The following is a 9985-nucleotide window of genomic DNA, read 5'->3' as shown; positions in this document are numbered from 1 at the left end:
ATTGTAACTCAATTAATTGACATTGCATAATTCTTTGGGCATATGTATTAGCTTGAATCAAGTTCCTAGGATTGGGTTAGACCTAAGGTTAGAATCATACATGGATAAATAGAATTAATTGATCAAATCTAATTAAGTAGTAACTAGATTAGGTCAAGGAAATTCTAAGTCAATTTACAATAATTGTAGATGGATCAAGTCCATGTCTCTGATTATACCAAGATGGAACTTAATTTAGGCTCAGAGGTGTAGCCCGAGTCATTTGAGTAATCAAATCGAAATTGATTAACCAGTCGGTGTCTAAGGTAAGTTTGGCAGTTTTGACCGGTGGTTTTTAATTGGGAGCTACTCGCACTGATTCGTCTTTGTCGAGTTAATGGCATATCCCTTCCACCGATCTTACTTACCTGGCCGACATGGTCAATCACATTTTGATTGGATCACTTAATGATTCGAGTTAGCCCATGCCTATAAGAAAAATCAGTTTGACTGATTTAGGTGCCTCCTTAATCGGTTTGAGTCTAATATGATTTGGTGAAGTCAGTGAGAAAAATTAGACTAACCGAATCTTCTCATCTATCCTAATTATGAAATTCTCTAAAATTATTAAGTTCTTAAAATGAAATGGTTATGGGGATAACTAGGTCATAGCCTCCCATTAAGTTGGGTGATAATGGGTCCAATGTTTTGATAATTATTGGAGGCGCGACACGTCTGGTACTTATCAAGCATTGGAATTGTCATTCAATATATGATGAGTTAAGTGTACCTTCAATAGGCGGACAGGTGAGCTGAGCCACACTCGGGCTTGGTTGTCTATTAGTTAATTAGACTTAACCCTATCATTTAATGGTTGGACCTGACTAGGGTATTCGGTGGAGGCGCCACACGCCTGCCAAAAAATCTAGGGCAAAATCATCACTAGAAGTTGCTTGGTGAAGCAACTGGTTTAGAACCTACCAATAGGTGCATATGGGTTGGCCGAGCCACACTCGGGCCTATATGCGATCTATTGGGTTCTAGTGCCCACTAAAGTATTAAGAGTAATTTTTCGAATTGGAGGTAGAGGCTACCAATTTGTATAAAATAGTGGAAGTACCTTTAGACTAAAGTCCAAGTCTAATGTGTTTAGTCAATTCATATACTAATAGCCAAATTTTCTTTTATACAGAAATTGCCACTAATTTGTCACTTCGCTCATTATTGGATAATGACAAGTTGACTGGTCCCAACTTCAATAATTGGCATAGGAAACTGAAAATTATGCTAGAGCATGAATGGATCCTTTATGTGATAACAGATCCAGCACCTGAGCAGCCCGCTGCTAATGCACGGGGTACAATCAGAGACACTTATCAGAAGTGGCTCAGTGATCATATCATTGTCCGTTGCATTATGCTCGCTGCAATGAATGATGAGTTTACTTGGCATTTTGAGAATGCGCAGCCGGAAGACATCATTCAAGTGTTGAATGAATCTTTCGGTATTCCTGATGATGTTGAAAAGCACAAGACTAGTTGTGCTATTTTCAGCGCACGTATGAAGGATGGGGCTTCGGTGACCGATCATGTATTGTACATGATTGAGTTAATAGAGCGCCTAGGCACTTTCGGATCTCCCCTACATGATCAATTGGGGAAGGATGCTATACTGAATTCTCTTCCTGGTTCGTACTGCCATTTCTCACCAACTTTCGTATGACGAAACTGGTAGTAAATTATCATCAATTGTTGGGTTTACTACGAACTTTTGAGAAGGATCACCAACTCCTAAAAGGGTCGGTGAATTTAGTGGAAGGTTCGTCCAGGGGTTGTGGTACCTTTAAGAAAGGAAAGAAGAAAAATAAGAATCAAAAGAAAAAGGTGCAACGTGCTAAGCCAAGTTGGACCAAAAAGATTAAGGCTAACCACAATCTGGCAGAATGCTTCTATTGTAAGAAGCAGGGGTATTAGAAGAGGAATTATCCTCAGTACCTTGCCTCACTTGATCCGAACAGGCCAAGCAAGAGAAAAAGGCAATCAGTTGCTGATTAATGTATTTATATAATAACACTTTGTAATTTCTCTATATGTGATAATTCGACCTGGGTATTAAATACTGAAAGTCCGTTTAATATATGCAATTCGTTGCAAGGACTTCAGGTCAATAAGAGATTTGAAAACAGCGAGAGATTTCTGAATGTTGGAGATGGAAGATCTGTTCCAGCTCTAGCTTTAGAAAATTTCAAACTTGTTTTCAATTCTCATGTAGTTGTCTTGAGTGATTGTCACTATTGTCCTACGTTCTTATTGAATGTAATTTTTGTAGGCCTTTTTGCCATGAACGGTTATAAAATTTCAATAAAGAAATATTCTTATGATATCATTATGAAAGGTGTTACTGTAATGAATGGACGATTGAGCAATGGCATCTACTTGTTATCACAACCTGTTAATATAATGTACACGTCAAGTAAGCACCCTAGAATAGGTAATGTCACGGATGTCTACTTTTGGCCTTATAGGCTAGGTCATATTAACAAGAACGGGATGTATAGGTTAAGTAAAGAGGGAATCCTCAATGTTAATGATTGTGAATCATTAACAACTTGTGAATCATGCCTTCTTGGTAAAATGACTAAATCACCTTTTATTGAAAAAGATGAACGAGCCAGTAACTTATTGACCCTTGTACATTCTGATGTATGTGGGCCAATGAGCACAGATGCTAAAGGTGGGTATTCATATTTCATTACGTTTACAGACGACCTTTCGAGGTATGATTATGTCTATTTAATGAGACATAAATCTGAGTTATTTGAAATGTTCAAATTATATTGTAATGAAGTAGAAAAACAAACTGAAAAGAGTATTAAAACTCTCCGATCAGATTGAGGAGGTAAATACCTCTCCAGTGAGTTTTTGACATATCTAGGAGAAAATGGGATTCTCTCCCAATGGACTCCTCATGGTACACCATAATATAATGGTATGTTAGAAAGGAGAAATCGAACTCTGTTAGACATAGTTCGATCTATGATGGGGTTTGCTGATCTGCCCATATCCTTTTAGGGATATGCTCTTGAGTTAGCCTGCTATATTCTAAATAAGGTTCCAAGTAAGTCTGTAAATAAAACACCACATGAGATGTGGACTGAACGTAAGCCGATGCTCTCTCACCTTAGGATTTGGGGGTGTCCAGCGTACGTCAGACGTTTGAAGACAGACAAACTTGAACCCAAGTCTGACAGATGTTTCTTTGTTGGTTATCCTAAAGAAACAAAAGGATATTACTTCTACTTTGCTGAAGAACAAAAGTTGTTTGTAAGCAATAGAGCTGTTTTCCTGGAGAAAGAATTTCTTAGTGAAGGAACTAAAAGCTCTAATGTTGAGCTTAGGGAAGTTCAACATGTGTAAGGCCCGATACCATCCACTGAACCAATTGAGTCAGATTTGATTAGATCAGATCCAAAACCCATCTTAGATGCACTATTGAGGCGATCAGGTAGAGTACCACGTCAGCCGGACAGATACTATGGTTTCTTGGTCCGGGACGGGGATCCTATCGAACTTGATGAAAACGATGAGGATCCGATCACATATATGGATGCAATGCAGAGGTATGACTCTGATAAATGGCTTGGAGCCATGCAATCCGAAATGGAATCCATGAAGGTCAATGATGTATGGACATTAGTTGACCCACCCGAAGGGATTAAACTCATAGGGTGTAAGTGGATATTCAAAAGAAAACGAGGTGCAGACGGAAAGGTAAAGACCTATAAAGCCCGTCTGGTTGCCAAAAGATATCGTCAACGTTATGGTATTGACTATGATGAGACATTTTCTCCCGTGGCAATGCTCGAGTCCATTCGGATTGTGCTTGCGATAGCAGCACATTTAGACTATGAAATCTGGCAAATGGATGTAAAAACCGCATTTCTAAATGGAGATTTAGAAGAGAAAGTGTATATGATACAACCTGAAGGTTTTACATCTGCAGATGAGTCTAAGGTGTGCAAGCTTCAAAGGTCCATTTATGGATTAAACCAAGCTTCACGGAGTTGGAATATACGTTTTGATAAGGTAATAAAAACATATGGCTTCATTAAGAATGAAGAGGAACCTTGCATTTATAAATAGGCAAATGGTTCAGTTATTATATTTCTTGTTTTGTATGTGGATAACATTCTTCTAATCGAGAATGACATTCCTGCATTACAAGGAATAAAGATATGGCTATCATCTCAATTTGCCATGAAGGATTTGGAAGAAGCATCTTACATACTAGGGATGAAGATCTATAGAGATAGATCTAAAAGATTGTTTGGATTATCCCAATCCACATACATTGATACTATACTGAAAAGGTTCAGTATGATTAATTCCAAGAAAGGCTATCTTCCAATGGGCCATGAAATTAACCTCTCTAAAAGGGATTGTCCGACAACCCCTCAAGAAAGAGAGAGTATGGATAGAATTCCATATGCTTCGGTAGTGGGATCTATAATGTATGCCATGATATGTACTAGACCAGACGTGGCATACTCACTAGGAGTAGTGAGCAGATACCAGTCTGATCCAGGTAGCAACTACTGGAAGGTTGTAAAAACCATCCTTAAGTATTTGAGAAATACTAAAAACCAGTGGCTTGTCTACGATGATTCTGACTTAAAACTTGAGGGATATACCGATTCAAGTTTTCAGTCAGATCGAGATGATAGAAAGAGCATGTCGGGTTATATCTTTACTCTTTAGGATGGTGCTATCTGCTGGAAGAGTTTCAAGCAGCACCACAGTGGCAGATTCTACAGAAAATTGATACAAAAGAAAATATGACTGATCCATTTACCAAAGTTCTCGGCATCAAAGAGTTCGACGAACACAAGTCGAAGATGGGTATTAGATACTGTGCCGATTGGCATTAGACTAAGTGGGATTTGTTAGAAATTGTATCCTAAATGTCAATCATCAGCATATTTATGATTGAATTTTGTAAATGAATTGACAATTTAATAAAGTGTTATTTGGCATTATTCATCATTTCATCTTCAAATGAACTCTTATATGATGAAATTCTTAAGACATATGTTATGATAAAGGAGCATTTATCTTTGAGTCCTTAAACTTATTCGCCACCAAATGATATGTTGTTACTAGGACGACAACATTATCGAGATTAGGTCGTTGTGTAACAGATACGTTGGTTGTCCTCTTAACCAAGGAGTGTGGAGATACTGGTATGCCATACATGTGAAGTGTAGGAGTACATTTCACCGAATGTGACCAACTTCGAAATGCTCTACTGTCAAGAGATGTTTCGAGTAGATATTGGTATAAGTTTAGCCCTCTGACCTGAGATCGCAATCTGTGACTAGCAAGCAACTCACTGTACTTTGGTACCAGACTACCTGAATTTCTAATTCAGTGACGGAAGGTCACTGGGTGCAGTCAAGTACTTGCGTAGTCAGTTGTGAGTCGAGATGGAATTGACCCCTCCTGAAAACAGGAGATAATGTCTTGTGATTAATTTAGCAAAATCTTGGCCAGGGTAATCCGAGTGAGGAGTCACAGGATATCTAAAGTTAATCACATAATGGATATACTAATTATAGGGTTGACAGTGAACTCTAAGTCATCCTGGCATTAGGAGTCAAAGGGATTGAATTATACAGTAATCATAGTCCAGAGTTCCAGAATATTTGCTTCGCATATATTTGGCCTATCCAGACGTCGGGTACCATTGCTAGATGGTCACATCGATTAGTATAGGAAGACATTCCTATACTACCGACTTAGGTTCGAACCTATGAGGTCACATGCATAGAAGTTTCTAGGTTAATCAAATGGCTGATTGATGATTAAGAATCATTCAGGGGTAATTTGGTCAATTCGATTGACAAATTATCTAAAGCAAAAGTTGCATTAAAATAATTATTGAATTATTAGAGGACTAATTAGCAATTAAATTGCTAATGAACTCAATTTGATTGAGTAATTGGGCTTAGGTTGAGCCAAATTGAATAGGATTCAATTTGGGCTGCATCAGGGTTTGACCTAATTGGATTGGGTTCAACCCAAGTAGATTGAGCTTGACCCAATTAATGGGACTTGACCCAATTGGATTGGGCTTGATCCAAATCAATTAGAAGACCTTATTTGATGAGGATTATGAGTCCAAATAATTAGAATTGGATAAGAAGAAGAATCCCTAAATTTTAGGAACCCATCCTTATCTTCTTGGAGAAGAATGACACCTTGATTTATCCCCAATATTTTCCATACCTATACTCCTTATTTTTGGCCAAAAATTGGTGCGACAAGAGAGGAGGCATGGGGCTATATTTTCTATAAAAATGGCACCTTAAATATTTCTAGAAAGATTTAGATGAATTTCCTAATTTGTAGGGATTGCATGGTGCATGAAATAGGGTGGTCTACGGCTGAACTTTGGACGCACGAATTCCTATCTTTTAGGGATCCAAAATGCACGAAATTTGGATATATTTATCTCCTCTTAGCTGCCAAACCACCAGAATGTTTTGGAAATTTTATCAACCAAATTAATTGGCAAAATTAGGTGTGAGGCGTGGGGTGGTCTTTTGGCTATAAAAGACCCCCATGCCTTGGGTTCAAGATATACCATATTTAGAGGTTTCAAAAAATTCTGAAAAAAATTCTTAGAGAGCCTCCATCCCTTCTTCTCCTTCTTCCTCACATCCGTCCTCCATCTTCTTGAAGAACAATCAAAGGTTGAGTGTTTAGAAGGAGAAAGCTTCAGCCATTGCTGCGTTCCTGCGCGAGCTAGCACTCCCGCGGAAGACGATCTACCTAGGGCTTCGCGTGTACTTCTCGTAGAGGCCATTCATGTGCGTGGTTGTGAAGTCAAGGATCGATCCATAAGTTTCTTCCATCATAAAAGGTATTAATCCCACATCAATATTTTATTTTGGAGTCAGGGTCTATGTCTGATTCTCCGAGGTTTTACCCTCCTTTAGGGCTCCTCATGGAGTTATCTCCAGAATCCATTCGATGGATATTCGGAGATTAATCGGAATAGAGTGTTTACCTTTCAGATCTGATAGTTAATCATGCATGAATGTTTTAGCATAATTGTTTAAACGATTCCGGCATAATCCTATGTGTACTTAAGATGCTGATTTCTAGATTTGATCTTGTAAGCATACATGAATCAAATTGTTTGATTCGGTTTTTTCGCTGCGTTTTAAAACTTAAAAAAAACTACGTATGGCTTGATCCCCCTTATGAAGGGGTACGTAGACAACCCGATCAGGTTCAGCCATGGTTTTTTTTTTAAAAAAAAAAATCAGCATGCTTAATACCGAAAAACCTAGGATTCACTTTCATTAGCTTGAATCAAGTTCCTAGGATTGGGTTAGACCTAAGGTTAAAATCATACATGGACAAATAGAATTAATTGATCAAATCTAATTAAGTAGTAACTAGATTAGGTCAAAAAAATTCTAGGTCAATTTACAATAGTTGTAGATGGATCAAGTCCATGTCTTTGATTAGACCAAGATGGAACTTGATTTAGACTCAGAGGTGTAGCCCGAGTCATTTGAGTAATCAAATCGAAATTGATTAACCAGTCGTGTCTAAAGTAAGTTTGTCAGTTTTGACCGGTGATTTTTAATTGGGAGCTACTCGTACTGATTCGTTTTTGTCGAGTTAATGGCATATCCCTTCCACCGATCTTACTTACCTGGCCGACATGGTCAATCGCATTTTGATTGAATCATTTAATGATTCGAGTTAGCCCATGCCTATAAGGAAAATCAGTTTGACTGATTTAGGTGCCTCCTTAACCGGTTTGAGTCTAATCTAATTTGGTGAAGTCGGTGAAAGAAATTAGACTAACCGAACCCTCTTATCTATCCCAATTATGAAATCCTCTAAAATTATTAGGTCCTTAAAATGAAATGGTTATGAAGATAACTAGGTCATAGCCTTCCATTAAGTTGGATGATAATGGGTCCAATATTTTAATAATTATTGGAGGCGCGACACGCCTGGTACTTATCAAGCATTGGAATTGTTATTCATTATATGATGAGTTAAGTGTACCTTCAATAAGCGGTCAGGTGAGCCGAGCCACACTCGGGCTTGGTCGTCTATTAGTTGATTAGACTTAACCCTATTATTTAATGGTTGGACCTGACTAGGGTATTCGGTGGAGGCGCCATACGTCTGCCAAAAAACCTAGGATAAAATCATCACAAGAAGTTGCTTGGTGAAGCAATTGGTTGAAAGCCTACCAATAGTTGCGTATAGGTTGGCCGAGCCACCCTCGGACCTATATGCGATCTATTGGGTTCTAGTGCCCACTAAAGAATTAGGAGTAATTTTTCGAATTGAAGATAGAGGCTACCAATTTGTATAAAATAGTGAGAGTACCTTTAGACTAAAGTCCAAGTCTATTGAGTTTAGTCAATTCATATACCAATAGCCAAAAAAAAATTTTATGCAAAAATGGCCACTAATTTGTCACTTCGCTCATTGTTGGATAATGACAAGTTGATTGGTCCAAATTCCAATAATTGGCATAGGAAACTGAAAATAGTGCTAGAGCATGAGATGATCCTTTATGTGATAATGGATCCAGCACATGAGCAGCCTGCTGTTAATGCATCAAGATCGGCCAAAGACACTTATCAGAAGTGGCTCAGTAACCGGATCACTGTACGATGCATCATGTTGGCAGCAATGAGTAATGAGTTTAGTAGACATTTTGAGAATATGTAGCTGGAAGATATCATTCAAGTGTTGAATGAATCATTCGGTATTCCTGATGATGTTGAGAGATACAAAACTAGTTGTGCCATCTTCAGCACCCGAATGAAAGAAGGGACCTCGGTAACTGACCATGTACTGTATATGATTGAGTTGATCGAGCGTCTAAGCTCTCTTGGCTTTTTCCTTCATGATCAATTGGGGAAGGATGCCATACTAAACTCATTGCCTGGATCATACCGTCCTTTTCTCACTCATTTTCATATGACGAAATCTGTAGTGAATTATCACCAATTGTTGAGGTTACTACCGACGTTTGAGAATGATCACCAACTTCTTAAGAAGACGGTGAACTTAGTGGGAGGTTATCCAAAGGTCGTGGTCCTTTTAAGAAAGGAAAAAAGAAAAAGAAAATCCAAAAGAAACAGGTGCACCATGCTCAGCCTAGTCAGAAAAAGAATAAAAAGGCTGATCAGAGCAAGGCGGAGTGCTTCTTCTGCAAGAAGCAAGAACATTGGAAGAGGAACTGTCCTCTTTACATTGCATCCCTCGATCCGAACCGGCCTAAGAAAAGTGGGCAATCAGTTGCCAATCAAGGTACTTATATGATAACACCTTGCAATTTTTCTATTTGTGATAATTCAACCTGGGTATTGGATATCGGTAATCCTTTTAATATTTGCAATTCGTTGCAGAGGCTACAAGTCAGTGAGAGGTTTGAAGAAGGAGAAAGGTTTCTGAATGTTGGAGATGGAAGATCAGTTCCAGTTCTAGCTTTAGAAATTCTTAAACTTGAATGCAGCTCTAATGTAAATGTCCTTAGTGATTGTCACTATTGTCCAAGTTTTTAATTGAATGTCATTTCTGTAGGCTTTTTGGCCAAAAATGGTTATGAAATATCAATAAAAATGGATTATTGAAATATCATTTGGAATGGTGCTGCTGTAATGAATGGAACTCTGAGTAATAGCATTTACATTTTGTCACAGCCTGATCATATAATGTACAAGCCCAATAAGCGCCCTAGAATAGATAATGTCACGAATGTCTACCTTTGGCATCATAGGCTAGGTCATATTAATAAGAATAGGATGAACATGTTAAGTAAAGAGAAAATTCTTAATGTTAATGATTGTGAATCATTGACAACCTGTGAATCATGTCTTCTTGGTAACATGACCAAATCACCTTTTACCGAAAAAGGTGAATGAGTCAGTGACTTATTGACTCTTGTACATTCTGATGTATGTGGG

Source organism: Phoenix dactylifera, chromosome 13 (genome assembly GCF_051530095.1).
Source record: "Phoenix dactylifera cultivar Ajwa chromosome 13, Ajwa_hap1_PhDact_Kaust_v1.1, whole genome shotgun sequence".
In the NCBI taxonomy this organism is placed as follows: domain Eukaryota; kingdom Viridiplantae; phylum Streptophyta; class Magnoliopsida; order Arecales; family Arecaceae; genus Phoenix; species Phoenix dactylifera.
Note: the sequence above shows the minus strand (reverse complement) of the source record.